The 13617-nt window shown below is 40.8% G+C and overlaps 1 protein-coding gene across 1 annotated transcript in view; it reads left to right on the top strand.

The window, feature by feature from the left end:
- Positions 1–13617, top strand: part of CEP170B (centrosomal protein 170B) — a 325448-nt gene that overhangs the window by 196267 nt on the left and 115564 nt on the right. The gene's annotated exons all lie outside the window — the stretch shown is intronic.

Here is a 13617-nt window from a genome sequence, read left to right as displayed (position 1 = left end):
TCTAAGCTAAAGAGGTCATTATTAGAGTATCAGGCAGGGGTGGGACCACGTCGGCCATACCTCTCTAAGATAACACTAGGCCTGTCATTCCTCCTAGGTCACTCCTGTAACTTGTGTAAAGCTCCCCCCTTCTATCCTCAGATCATTTTGGATTTCATCCCAGATGAATTTTAAATCATGGAAGAATTCTAACCTATTCGATTTAAAGAAACCGTATTCTTCCATTCTCAAGGTATCTGTCATGTGAGAGTGCCAGTCCTTTAGGGTCGGGCAGATTTGAGATTTCCAGAGCCTAGTGACTAAGGACCTAGCAGAATTCAATGCCAACTGAATTAGTCGTGTTCTTAATTTACATTTACATTTAGGTAACAGATTCAGTAGGGCCGTTGTCGGGTCTAGCTGATAGGAATCCCCCCGCCCCATTATGACTTGTAGGATATTCTGTATGCCCTGCCAAAAAGGTGACAATTTAGGACATGCCCACCATATGTGTGTCATCGCCCCCCTTTCCCCACACCCCCTCCAACAAAGGTCCGACGAGGCAGGGAAAATGCATTTAAGTCTGGTAGGTGTCAAGTACCACCTAGTCAGGAGTTTGTAATTTGTCTCTAAAAATCAGATGGCAGCAGTTTTATAATCATGTTATACATAAGCAAGAGCACTAGATGGCAGCAGTTTTATAATCATGTTATACATTAGCAGGAGCACTAGATGGCAGCAGTTTTATAATAATGTTATACATTAGCAGGAGCACTAGATGGCAGCAGTTTTATAATCATGTTATACATAAGCAGGAGCACTAGATGGCAGCAGTTTTATAATCATGTTATACATAAGCAGGAGCACTAGATGGCAGCAGTTTTATAATCATGTTATGCATAAGCAAGAGCACTAGATGGCAGCAGTTTTATAATCATGTTATACATAAGCAAGAGCACTAGATGGCAGCAGTTTTATAATCATGTTATACATAAGCAAGAGCACTAGATGGCAGAAGTTTTATAATCATGTTATGCATAAGCAAGAGCACTAGATGGCAGCAGTTTTATAATCATGTTATGCATAAGCAAGAGCACTAGATGGCAGCAGTTTCTCTTGTTAAGTGTATCCAGTCCATGGATCATCCATTACTTGTGGGATATTCTCCTTCCCAACAGGAAGTTGCAAGAGGATCACCCACAGCAGAGCTGCTATATAGCTCCTCCCCTCACTGCCATATCCAGTCATTCTCTTGCAACTCTCAACTAAGATGGAGGTCGTAAGAGGACTGTGATGTTTTATACTTAGTTTATTTCTTCAATCAAAAGTTTGTTATTTTTAAATGGTACCGGAGTGTACTGTTTATCTCAGGCAGTATTTAGAAGAAGAATCTGCCTGTGTTTTCTATGATCTTAGCAGAAGTAACTAAGATCCTTTGCTGTTCTCACATATTCTGAGGAGTGAGGTAACTTCAGAGGGGGAATAGCGTGCAGGTTTTCCTGCAATAAGGTATGTGCAGTTAAAATATTTTTCTAGGGATGGAATTTGCTAGAAAATGCTGCTGATACCGAAGTAATGTAAGTAAAGCCTTAAATGCAGTGATAGCGACTGGTATCAGGCTTATTAATAGAGATACATACTCTTATAAAAGTGTATTTTAAAACGTTTGCTGGCATGTTTAATCGTTTTTTACATATGTTTGGTGATAAAACTTATTGGGGCCTAGTTTTTTCCACATGGCTGGCTTGAATTTTGCCTAGAAACAGTTCCCTGAGGCTTCCCACTGTTGTAATATGAGTGGGAGGGGCCTATTTTAGCGTTTTTTTGCACAGCAAAAATTACAGACACAGACATCCAGCTTCTTTCTGCATAATCCAGGACTTCTCTGAAGGGCTCAAAAGGCTTCAAAAGTCGTATTGAGGGAGGTAAAAAGCCACAGTAGAGCTGTGGCAGTTGTGACTGTTTAAAAAACGTTTTTGTCATTTGTTATTCCATTTTTGGTATTAAGGGGTTAATCATCCATTTGCAAGTGGGTGCAATGCTCTGCTAACTTATTACATACACTGTAAAAATTTTGTTAATGTAACTGCATTTTTTCACTGTTATTTCAAAATTTGGGAAAATTTGTGTTTCTTAAAGGCGCAGTAACGTTTTTTTATATTGCTTGTAAACTTGTTTTAAAGTGTTTTCCAAGCTTGCTAGTCTCATTGCTAGTCTGTTAAAACATGTCTGACACAGAGGAACCTTCTTGTTAATTATGTTTGAAAGCCATGGTGGAGCCCCATAGGAGAATGTGTACTAAATGTATTGATTTCACCTTAAACAGTAAAGATCAGTCTTTATCTATAAAAGAATTATCACCAGAGGGTTCTGTAGAGGGGGAAGTTATGCCGACTATCTCTCCCCACGTGTCAGACCCTTCGCCTCCCGCTCAGGGGACGCACGCTAATATGGCGCCAATTACATCAGGGACGCCCATAGCGATTACCTTGCAGGACATGGCTGCAATCATGAATAATACCCTGTCAGAGGTATTATCTAGATGGCCTGAATTAAGAGGCAAGCGCGATAGCTCTGGGGTTAGGAGAGATACAGAGCGCGCAAATGCTGTTAGAGCCATGTCTGATACTGCGTCACAGTATGCAGAACATGAGGACGGAGAGCTTCAGTCTGTGGGTGACATCTCTGACTCGGGGAAACCTGATTCAGAGATTTCTAATTTTAAATTTAAGCTTGAGAACCTCCGTGTATTGCTTGGGGAGGTATTAGCTGCTCTGAATGACTGTAACACAGTTGCAATTCCAGAGAAATTGTGTAGGCTGGATAGATACTATGCGGTGCCGGTGTGTACTGACGTTTTTCCTATACCTAAAAGGCTTACAGAAATTATTAGCAAGGAGTGGGATAGACCCGGTGTGCCCTTTTCCCCACCTCCTATATTTAGAAAAATGTTTCCAATAGACGCCACTACACGGGACTTATGGCAGACGGTCCCTAAAGTGGAGGGAGCAGTTTCTACTTTAGCAAAGCGTACCACTATCCCGGTTGAGGACAGTTGTGCTTTTTCAGATTCAATGGATAAAAAATTGGAAGGTTACCTTAAGAAAATGTTTATTCAACAAGGTTTTATTTTACAGCCCCTTGCATGCATTGCGCCTGTCACTGCTGCGGCGGCATTCTGGTTTGAGGCCCTGGAAGAGGCCATCCAGACAGCTCCATTGAATGAAATTATTGACAAGCTTAGAACGCTTAAGCTAGCTAACTCATTTGTTTCTGATGCCATTGTTCATTTGACTAAACTAACGGCTAAGAATTCCGGATTCGCCATCCAGGCGCGTAGGGCGCTATGGCTTAAATCCTGGTCAGCTGACGTGACTTAAAAGTCTAAATTACTCAACATTCCTTTCAAGGGGCAGACCTTATTCGGGCCTGGCTTGAAGGAAATTATTGCTGACATTACTGGAGGCAAGGGTCATACCCTTCCTCAGGACAGGGCCAAATCAAAGGCCAAACAGTCTAATTTTCGTGCCTTTCGAAATTTCAAGGCAGGAGCAGCATCAACTTCCTCCGCTTCAAAACAAGAGGGAACTGTTGCTCATTCCAGACAGGCCTGGAAACCTAACCAGTCCTGGAACAAGGGCAAGCAGGCCAGGAAGCCTGCTGCTGCCCCCAAGACAGCATGAAGGAACGGCCCCCTATCCGGAAACGGATCTAGTGGGGGGCAGACTTTCTCTCTTCGCCCAGGCGTGGGCAAGAGATGTTCAGGATCCCTGGGTGTTGGAGATCATATCTCAGGGATATCTTCTGGACTTCAAAGCTTCTCCTCCACAAGGGAGATTTCATCTTTCAAGGTTATCAGCAAACCAGATAAAGAAAGAGGCATTCCTAAGCTGTGTGCAAGACCTCCTAGTAATGGGAGTGATCCATCCAGTTCCGCAGACGGAACAAAGACAGGGATTTTATTCAAATCTGTTTGTGGTTCCCAAGAAAGAGGGAACCTTCAGACCAATCTTGGATCTAAAGATCTTAAATTCCTCAGAGTTCCATCATTCAAAATGGAAACTATTCGGACCATCCTACCCATGATCCAAGAGGGTCAGTACATGACCACAGTGGACTTAAAGGATGCCTACCTTCACATTCCGATTCACAAAGATCATCGGTTCCTAAGGTTTGCCTTTCTAGACAGGCATTACCAACTCGGCCACTGCCCCGAGAATTTTTACAAAGGTTCTGGGCTCACTTCTGGCGGTTCTAAGACCGCGAGGCATAGCGGTGGCTCCGTATCTAGACGACATCCTGATACAGGCGTCAAGCTTTCAAATTGCCAAGTCTCATACAGAGATAGTTCTGGCATTTCTGAGGTCGCATGGGTGGATAGTGAACGTGGAAAAGAGTTCTCTATCACCACTCACAAGAGTCTCCTTCCTAGGGACTCTTATAGATTCTGTAGAGATGAAAATTTACCTGACAGAGTCCAGGTTATCAAAACTTCTAAATGCTTGCCGTGTCCTTCATTCCATTCCACGCCCGTCAGTGGCTCAGTGCATGTAAGTAATCGGCTTACTGGTAGCGGCAATGGACATAGTGCCATTTGCGCGCCTGCATCTCAGACCGCTGCAATTATGCATGCTAATTCAGTGGAATGGGGATTACTCAGATTTGTCCCCTCTACTAAATCTGGATCAAGAGACCAGAGATTCTCTGGTGGCTTTCTCGGGTCCATCTGTCCAAGGGTATGACCTTTCGCAGGCCAGATTGGACGATTTTATCAACAGATGCCAGCCTTCTAGGTTGGGGCGCAGTCTGGAACTCCCTGAAGGCTCAGGGATCGTGGACTCAGGAGGAGAAACTCCTCTCAATAAATATTCTGGAGTTAAGAGCAATATTCAATGCTCTTCTAGCTTGGCCTCAGTTAGCAACACTGAGGTTCATCAGATTTCAGTCGGACAACATCACGACTGTGGCTTACATCAACCATCAAGGGGGAACCAGGAGTTCCCTAGCGATGTTAGAAGTCTCAAAGATAATTCGCCGGGCAGGGTCTCACTCTTGCCACCTGTCAGCGATCCACATCCCAGGCGTAGAGAACTGGGAGGCGGATTTTCTAAGTCGTCAGACTTTTCATCCGGGGGGGTGGGAACTCCATCTGGAGGTGTTTGCTCAACTGGTCCATCGTTGGGGCAAACCAGAACTGGATCTCATGGCGTCTCGCCAGAACGCCAAGCTTCCTTGTTACGGATCCAGGTCCAGGGACCCGGGGAGCAACGCTGATAGATGCTCTAGCAGCTCCTTGGTTCTTCAACCTGGCCTATGTGTTTCCACCGTTTCCTCTGCTCCCTCGACTGATTGCCAAAATCAAACAGGAGAGAGCATCAGTGATTCTGATAGCGCCTACGTGGCCACGCAGGACCTGGTATGCAGACCTAGTGGACATGTCATCTCTTCCACCATGGACTCTGCCTCTGAGGCAGGACCTTCTAATACAAGGTCCTTTCAATCATCCAAATCTACTTTCTCTGAGACTGACTGCATGGAGATTGAACGCTTGATTCTATCAAGGCGTGGCTTCTCCGAGTCAGTCATTGATACCTTAATACAGGCTCGGAAGCCTGTCTCCAGGAAAATCTACCATAAGATATGGCGTAAATATCTTTATTGGTGTGAATCCAAGAGTTACTCATGGAGTAAGGTTAGGATTCCTAGGATATTGTCCTTTCTCCAAGAGGGTTTGGACAAAGGCTTATCAGCTAGTTCTTTAAAGGGACAGATCTCTGCTCTGTCTATTCTTTTGCACAAGCGCCTGGCAGAAGTTCCAGACGTCCAGGCATTTTGTCAGGCTTTGGTTAGGATTAAGCCTGTGTTTAAAACTGTTGCTCCCCCGTGGAGCTTAAATTGGTTCTTAAAGTTCTTCAGGGAGTTCCGTTTGAACCCCTTCATTCCATTGATATTAAACTTTTATCTTGGAAAGTTCTGTTTTTGATGGCTATTTCCTCGGCTCGAAGAGTCTCTGAGTTACCTGCCTTACATTGTGATTCTCCTTATCTGATTTTTCATTCAGACAAGGTAGTTCTGCATACCAAACCTGGGTTTTTACCTAAGGTGGTTTCTAACAGAAATATCAATCAAGAGATTGTTGTTCCATCATTGTGTCCTGAAGTTTTACTTACAGGCTACTAAAGATTTTTGTCAAACATCTGCCCTGTTTGTCGTTTACTCTGGACAGAGGAGAGGTCAAAAAGCTTTGGCAACCTCTCTCTCCTTTTGGCTTCTGGGCATAATAAGCTTAGCCTATGAGACTGCTGGACAGCAGCCCCCTGAAAGGATTACAGCTCATTCTACTAGAGCTGTGGCTTCCACCTGGGCCTTTAAAAATGAGGCCTCTGTTTAACAGATTTGCAAGGCTGCGACTTGGTCTTCGCTTCACACCTTTTCAAAATTTTACAAATTTGATACTTTTGCTTCTTCGGAGGCTGTTTTTGGGAGAAAGGTTCTACAGGCAGTGGTTCCTTCCGTTTAAGTTCCTGCCTTGTCCCTCCCATCATCCGTGTACTTTAGCTTTGGTATTGGTATCCCACAAGTAATGGATGATCCGTGGACTGAATACACTTAACAAGAGAAAACATAATTTATGCTTACCTGATAAATTTATTTCTCTTGTAGTGTATCCAGTCCATGGCCCGCCCTGTCCTTTTAAGGCAGGTCTAAATTTTAATTAAACTACAGTCACCACTGCACCCTATGGTTTCTCCTTTCTCGTCTTGTTTCGGTGGAATGACTGGATATGGTAGTGAGGGGAGGAGCTATATAGCAGCTCTGCTGTGGGTGATCCTCTTGCAACTTCCTGTTGGGAAGGAGAATAGCCCACAAGTAATGGATGATCCGTGGACTGGATACACTACAAGATAAATAAATTTATCAGGTAAGCATAAATTATGTTTTTATAATCATGTTATACATACGCAAGAGCACTAGATGGCAGCAGTTTTATAATCATGTTATACATAAGCAGGAGCACTAGATGGCAGCAGTTTTATAATCATGTTATACATAAGCAGGAGCACTAGATGGCAGCAGTTTTTATAATCATGTTATACATAAGCAGGAGCACTAGATGGCAGCAGTTTTATAATCATGTTATACATTAGCAAGAGCACTAGATGGCAGCAGTTTTATAATCATGTTATACATTAGCAGGAGCACTAGATGGCAGCAGTTTTATAATCATGTTATACATAAGCAGGAGCACTAGATGGCAGCAGTTTTATAATCATGTTATACATAAGCAAGAGCACTAGATGGCAGCAGTTTTATAATCATGTTATACATAAGCAGTTTTATAATCATGTTATACATAAGCAGGAGCACTAGATGGCAGCAGTTTTATAATCATGTTATACATAAGCAAGAGCACTAGATGGCAGCAGTTTTATAATGTTATACATAAGCAGGAGCACTAGATGGCCGAAGGTTTATAATCATGTTATATACATAAGCAAGAGCACTAGATGGCAGCAGTTTTATAATAACGTTATACATTAGCTGGGGCACTAGATGGCAGCAGTTTTATAACAATGTTATACATTAGCAAGAGCACTAGACGGCAGCAGTTTTATAATCATGTTATACATTAGCAGGAGCACTAGATGGCAGCAGTTTTATAATCATGTTATACATAAGCAAGAGCACTAGATGGCAGCAGTTTTATAATCATGTTATACATTAGCAAGAGCACTAGATGGCAGCAGTTTTATAATCATGTTATACATAAGCAAGAGCACTAGATGGCAGCAGTTTTATAATCATGTTATACATAAGCAAGAGCACTAGATGGCAGAAGTTTTATAATCATGTTATACATAAGCAAGAGCTCTAGATGGCTTCACTATTTACTGTCATGTAGTGCTTACCTACCCAGATATCTCTTCAACAAAGAATATCATGAGAACAAAGCAAATTTGATAAAGTAAATTTGGAAACATTTTAAAAATTGTGTTCTCTATCTGAATCATGAAAGAAAATGTTGGGGTTTAATGTACCTGAGCTTGTCCCATTTGGCCAGATGCGGTAACTAACTCTTCACTTTTTGCTTTTAATCTTAGCTTAGAGCTTGTGAGTGAGTGCTGGGCTTTCTCTGTGTGTTGTATTAATTTGTTTTGTAATGTTTCCTATGGTTCTTGCACCCAGACCTGTCTGGGGTTAACTGCCTGTGACTCTGGGGACAGTGCAGCTTCCTGTGAGTGCTTTGAGCATCCAGGGCTGTGCATGTTACAGGGTCATAGGATGTGTACCGGTTCAGTCAGAGTGCAGCAGTCCGCTTCCGTGTTTTATATATATATATATATATATATATATGTATTATAAATATGGCCCTGTGACAGAATCTATACGTTATTTCCCTTGCTGTTTTGTGTGCATCTGGTTTTTGGGGTGCTTGGTTTGTTTTTTTGTGCGCTTTTTGTTTGTCGGGTCTGCACATGTCTATTTAGTTTGGTTATAGTTTTTCACTCTTTTGGCTGTATTACGCATGTTAGCGCACATACGTCTTCGGTTGTGGCATGCTAAATAACCTTCTTACTGTCAGTTTTTTTTTTCCGTGCGTTGTTTTATTTTGCTGAGCTTTTTCTAGGCTTCAGATGTGAAGTTTATATGTCTCGCTTTTTGTTTTGCAGTTAGTCTTAGAGCGCATTGTATCTGTACGTTTTTTTAAAGCTACTTTAGGAGGCAGTAAGTTACCATTCCTTGAAGGGACATTAAACACTAAATACATGCTAGGTAGAATGATGCATTCAAAGAAAAGATTAGTCTATAACTAACATGTAGATGTATTTTTTAAAGTTTCATTAGTTGTTTAAAAAGTGACAAAATAAGTGTAAAGTTTTAGTGTCTATAAAACACTGGGAGCTGCCATGTTGTAACTTGTGTTACCTTCTCTGCTGTGGTCAATTAGGGTCAGTTATAAATAGGTCACTAGAGTGTGCAGCCAATGGTTGTGCTGGATATAACAGTGGTCTGCACTTCCATTTCTAACAGGAACTGAAAAGCTCACAATTTCAGAATAGAATTACAGGCAAAGAGGACAAAATAAATAATGAAAGTATATTGCAGAGTTATTTTATTTTATACAATTTATCATTTTATATTACCATCTCAAAGTGTTTAATGTCCCTTTAAGAGCTTTTTAAGGGGTTATTGTGTTTATTGCTTTGTCAATGCTATAATGGAGTTGTATGCTTCTAAGGTAGATTTAGAGACAGAATCGGAGTCTCCTGAACACCTTCTTTACAATAAAACACTTCATTTTAGTAGGAAGTGGAGGTCTCTCCTCTAGCTTATGTAATTCATGTTTACCTACTGCTGCTTCTATGGGTATTACTGCAGCTTCTGTCCATTACAGGAGAAGGCTACTGATATATCAGTTAGTGTGAAAAATGTTATTAAAGCTGCTGTGTCTGAGGGGCTGTCGCAGGTTAGTTCAGAATTTACCTTGTGCCAGTACTATGTCTCCTGAAGTCAGGGATACTGTTATGTCTTCAGAAGGTGAAGTTTCCTCTGGTGATGAGGAGTCTTCCTCTGATACTTCCTCTCTTTTTGTTTAATATTGTACATATTCGTTCTCTCCTGAAAGAGGTTTTACTTACTTTAGGGGTTAGACACGCTAAGGTTTCTGAGGCTAAGCCTTATAGTCGTTTAAATTCAGTGTTTAAAATTGTATTCTCTATCTGAATCATTTGGGTTTCATTTCCCTTTAAACAATTTTCTAATTTACTTCTATTATCTAATCTGTTTCATTCTCTTGGTATCATTTGTTGAAGGAGTAGCAATGCACAAATGGTTTCTAACTGCATGGGTGAGCCAATCACAATCAATATATATATATGCAGCCACCAATCAACAGCTAGAACCTAGGTTCTCTGCTGCTCCTTTTCTTGCTTAGATAAACCTTTCAGCAATGAATAAAAAGAGAAGGAAGCAAATTTAAAAAAATAGAAGTAAATTCGAAAGTTGTTTAAAATGTTATTCTCTATCTGAATCATGAAAGAAAAATGTTGGGTTTCATGTCCCTTTTAAGATTGTTGTTGATCTCCCTGAGGTTTTTCCTATCCCTGACGCTGTCTCAGACGTGATTTCTAGGGAATGGTCTAAGCCAGGTAATCTCATTTAATCCTTCTGCCAAGTTTAAAAAGTTATATCCTTTACCTGCTGCTAATGTTGAATTATGGGAAACTGTTCCATTTCCACTCTGGCTAAATGTACTGCTATACCTTTGGGAGACGGTACTTCTTTTAAGGACTCTTTGGATAGAAAATTAAGCTTTTTCATAGAAGGGCCTTTTTACAAGCAGGGTATTTGCTTAGGTCTGCAATCTCTATTGCTGATGTGGCTGTTGCTTCAATTGACTGGTTATCTAGTCTTTTAGAACAGTGTTTGTGACTCTGCTAGTGAAAATATATTCGGTTTACTCAAAAATGCCAATTTATTTATTTGTGATGCAGTTTGATATTATCAAGATCGTGTCTTCGTCGGTCATTGCTAGGGAAAGCCTTATGGCTTAAAGGGACAGAACCCAATTTTTTTCTCTCATGATTCAGATAGAGCAGCAATTTTAAGCAAATTTCTAATTTACTCCTATTATCAATTTTTCTTCTTTCTCTTGCTATCTTTATTTGAAAAGCAAGAATGTAAGTTTAGAAGCCGGCCCATTTTTGGTTCACAACCTGGGTTGTGCTTGCTGATTGGTGGCTAAATGCACCCACCAGTAAACAAGTGCTGTCCAGGGTCCTGAACCAAAAATTGGTTGGCTCCTTAGCTTAGATGCCTTCTTTTTCAAATAAAGATAGCAAGAGAACGAAGAAAAATTGATAATAGCAGTAAATTAGAAAGTTGCTTAAAATTGCATCCTCTTGTCTGAATCGTGAAAGAAAAAAATTGTGTTTAGCATCCTTTTAAATCCTGGTCTGCTGTCAGTGTCAAAATCTAGACTTTTGTTCCTTTCTTTTTAGGGAAACTGGTTCTGATTTAGTATTCTATATCTACTGTTACTGTAGGTAAGGGAGCTTCCAATTGTTTTTGTTCCTTTTCAGGAGGCTTGGTTTCAGTTTTTTCAGTTTTTTCTAGACTATAATTTCCCGGGGTTATCGGATAGGTTTCAGAACAAGGCCTCCCTTCAAGAGGAATGTTTTTTTTTTTTCTGTCCAATGTTCCAAGGAAGCTCCAGTCAGTTTCAGATCTGGAAACTATAGGAATGATTGGAGGAACAGGAGATGGGATTTTATTCGAATCTCCTTATTATTCCAAAAAAGGAAGCTACTTTCAGACCAGTATAGAAGTTTGTAAGGAATTCTTCTTTCAAAATGGAAACCTTTCAGACTAATCTGCCTTTTTGTTCAGCAAGGTCAGTTTATGGTCACAATAGTTTTAAAATATGCTTATCTTCATGTTCCAATACACAGGGAACATTACCAGTTTCTGAGTTTTGCCTTTATAGACCAGCATTTTCAGTTTGTTGCTCTACTATTTGTTCTGGCTACAGCTTGAGGAATATTCACAAAGGTTCTGGGTGCCCTATTGTCTGTGATCAGATCTCAGGGTATTGCAGTGTTTCCCTACCAGGACGATATTTTGGTTTAAACTCCATCTTTTCTTTTAGCAGAATCTCACACCAACAGACTGGTTAGGATTTTGCAGTTCTTACAAGATGGTCTGGAACAGGGCCTATCCGCCAGTTCTCTAAAGGGCATATTTCTGCTCTCTGTTTTGTTTCATAGGAAGATTGATAATCTTCCTGATATTCATGGTTCAAGCTTTGGCCCATATTAAGCCTGTAATCCAGCCAATTTCTCCTCCATGGAATCTTAACCTGGTGTTAAGGGTTTTGCAAGCTCCTCCTTTTAAACCCTGCATTATGTAGATATTAAACTGCTTTCTTGAAAGGTTGTATTCCTTTTGGCTATCTCTTCTGCTAGAAGAGTTTCAGAATGATCTGCTCTTTCTTGTGATCCTCCTTATCTTATTTTTCATCAGTATAAGGCTGTTTTTGAATGTTAGATTATTTTAATTTTCTATTGATGCTACTAAGGAATTTAGACTGACTTTATAGTTTGTTCACTTTTCTGGTGCTAGAAAAGGACCGAAAGTTTCTGCTTTTTCTTTGACTTCTTGGTTGAAACTCTTGATTCACAAGGCTTACTTGGAGGCGTCAGCTTACTGTTACTGCTCATTGTACTAGGTCAGTTGCCACTTCTTGGGCTTTAAATAATGAGGCTACAGTTGACCAAATTTGCAAGGCAGCTACTTGGTCTTCTTTGCATACTTGTACTAAATTCTACCATGTTGATGTTTTTGCTTCTTCTGGGACAGCGTTTTATAGGAAGGTCCTTCAGGCAGTTGTCTCAGCTTAATTTTTCTTGCCTGATTTATTTTTAAGTGCATAAAAAACAAAAAACAAAATAAAAAACTAGTATTTATGCCCTTGTTGGGTTTTGTGGTGTTTTGGATTTAATTTCTAAGAGAAAAAAGATTTTATTTTAATTCTCTGCCTTTGTTTTTACCTGTGGACTCCACGGCTTGGGTATTAGTTCCCAGGAGTAATGGAATGTGGACTCCCCACCACTTGTATGAAAGAAAACATAATTTATGTTTACAGTGAGGGAAACAATTATTTGATCCCCTGCTGATTTTTTACATTTGCCACTGACAAATGATCAGTCTATAATTTTAATGGTAGGTTTAACAGTGAGAGAATAACAACAACAAAAAATCCAGAAAAACATTTCAAAAAAGTTATAAATGGATTTGCATTTTAATGAATGAAATAAGTATTTGATCCCCTATCAATCGGCAAGATTTCTGGCTCCCAGATATCTTTTATACAGGTAAAAGGAGTGCTCCTAATCTCAGCTTGTTACCTGTTCAAAAGACACCTGTCCACAAAAGCAATAAATCAGATTCCAAACTCTCCACCATGGCCAAGACCAAAGAGCTGTCCAAGGATGTCAGGGACAAGATTGTAGACCTACACAAGGCTGGAATGGGCCACAAGACCATCGCCAAGCAGCTTGGTGAGAAGGTGACAACAGGTGGTGCAATTATTCGCAAATGGAAGAAACGCAAAATAACTGTCAATCTCCTTCGTTCTGGGGCTCCATGCAAGATCTCATCTTATGGTGTTTCAATGATCATTAGAACGGTGAGGAATCGGCTCAGAACTACACAGGAGGATCTTGTCAATCATCTCAAGGCAGCTGGGACCATAGTCACCAAGAAAACAATTGGTAACGCACTACGCCGTGAGGACTGAAATCCTGCAGCGCCCGCAAGGTCCCCCAGCTCAAGAAAGCACATATACAGGCCTGTCTGAAGTTTGCCAATGAACATCTGAATGATTCTGATTCTGGGTGAAATCTTGGGTGAGAACCTCCTTCCCTCAGCCAGGGCATTGAAAATGGGTCCTGGATGGGTATTCCAGCATGACGATGACCCTGCTCCTTTTTATGCCTCTCATTTCTTTTTCTTACCTCACTTGCTTGGCTATACGTTAGACTGAGGTACATGTGAGGTGGGAGGGGTTTTATAGAGCTCTTTGGGAATCTTTGCCTCCTCCTAGTGGTAATGAAGAGTTAATACCAGGAGTAATGT

This window comes from Bombina bombina, chromosome 1 (genome assembly GCF_027579735.1).
Source record: "Bombina bombina isolate aBomBom1 chromosome 1, aBomBom1.pri, whole genome shotgun sequence".
NCBI lineage: Eukaryota > Metazoa > Chordata > Amphibia > Anura > Bombinatoridae > Bombina > Bombina bombina.
This window is presented reverse-complemented; position numbering and strand designations above follow the sequence as displayed.